We start from the raw sequence: 1,760 nt of genomic DNA, 5'->3' as shown, positions 1-1,760 counted from the left end.
ACAATAGATTTACTGATTAGTAACAATAGATTTACTGATTAGTTTGAGAGGTTTGTTTTGTACCCTTAACATAAAAACCAAAGGGTCTGTGACATTAGCTATCACACCATTGTATTGCTTAGAACACACCGGAGGTCGCCAACACCATTTCTATTCAATAGGTTGTACAAAACAAAAAATAGAACTAAATATAGTAAATGTGATCAATAATGATTGCTAATTCATAAAACACTGAATTTAAACTGCAAGCAGATACATTGCTACAGCAGACAGCTTGGGCAAACAGGAAGAATGTCTCTAAACATTATTGAAGGGTTACCTGCACAAAATAAGACTTTATGCAACAATAAATCACCTGAGAAGCTTGCTTACCTGCTTCAACTTTCAGCCATTTTTAATTTTACATACGAGTATTTAGAGAAATTATTTACGGTACTATCAACTAGCATTTTCCTGTTGCTACGGCCCGTTTCCAATCCCTATGTACTCTAATATCTATGTTAGACACCTACTTTTGTGGCCACTCCCACTTTTTGTGCCACACCCCTGCCCTACTTGAAGCAAAATCCTGCAGCCGCCTATGGGCATTGCAGAGGCTGGTTGTCTGGTTGGATTTATAATTTTAGTTATACTTGCAACATTGTGTATTTGTTGCTGTAAAAGATGCTGCAGTGCTCCAGCCCCTGTTGAAGGAAGGCCCACAGAGAGAGATAATATCCTGAATAGAAGAAATAATGACTCAAGAGTTTGATAGTAAAATTGCTGAGTTTGCTGCTGTCCATTTGTAAAATGCATGTCTTTCTCCCCTTGTTTGCTGACTAGTAATTACTAAATGCATGTATCTATTTTTGTTAAAACTCTATTTTTTGATATTATTCCTTGAGTTGCTTGCATTATTATTGCCCTTTTCAGTTTTCACTGAATTATTTCAAGAATGTATAAAATTGTAAATACATTAATCATTGCTGTGAGTGGTCATGCAAGAGTATTAACACTGAAATATCATACTGATGGTGTCACGTGTCTTTTTTCATTTCGATACCACAATTCATTCATTGCTTAATTGTTTAGTATTAATTTGTACACTTCCATTTTCTACTCTTTCCCTCTCTGTCTTTGTCAATCAAATGATAGAACTGATGAAGATTATTGATCTTACTGTAAGTTTACAGTATATAAATACTGTAGCCACTTTAAAAGGACTGTATATGTAGATAAAACAGATTGTTTATTATTTACAAACATCATATAATCACTTATTGATTATTAAAAATTATAGTAATAATAATAATAATATAAAATTAGACTCTATGATCTTTGAGTCGGTGAAGTTCTCAAACTGGTAAATAATGCCTATGGAAACAATAACGAATAATGGTAGAGCTGGGCGATAGTAGTCAAATCACTATCACAATAGTTGTTACTACTACTATCCCGATAGTGAAACTATCACGATATTATAGCTTTCTTGTTAACAAATATAATAGTAATAACTATTAATAATGAAAGTCAAAAGGAAGTAGTGCATGTATATACAGGCTGTAGGAACTTCCCATCTCTTGCTGGAAAGCCAAGATGCTTCCAAATGTCACTTTTGCTTCCTTCTAGAGGAAGAAGGTCCATCCCTTCAGATGCTACATGTATGTCTAGATATCAGCTGCTATCCTGCTACAACATGTGGTTGTAGTACTGAGCATGCCTATATGTCAACATAGTCTCGCGTAGCCAGACCACACCCTCCGTGCCTACGGGTGGGTCTG

The 1,760-nt window shown here is 35.1% G+C and overlaps 1 long non-coding RNA gene across 1 annotated transcript; it reads right to left on the bottom strand.

Annotated features, from left to right (window-relative positions):
- Positions 1–114: 114 nt before the first annotated feature.
- LOC109592243 (uncharacterized) lies at positions 115–499 on the bottom strand. The gene is made up of 2 exons (XR_002190249.1): positions 373–499; positions 115–334 (listed from the first exon to the last, which is right to left on the bottom strand). It is a non-coding gene; the product is annotated as an uncharacterized LOC109592243 (long non-coding RNA).
- Positions 500–1,760: the final 1,261 nt, after the last annotated feature.

The sequence above is a fragment of the Amphimedon queenslandica genome, unplaced genomic scaffold (assembly GCF_000090795.2).
Source record: "Amphimedon queenslandica unplaced genomic scaffold, v1.1 AMPQUscaffold_5869_Cont22169, whole genome shotgun sequence".
NCBI classification, from domain to species: Eukaryota; Metazoa; Porifera; class Demospongiae; order Haplosclerida; family Niphatidae; genus Amphimedon; species Amphimedon queenslandica.
This window is presented reverse-complemented; position numbering and strand designations above follow the sequence as displayed.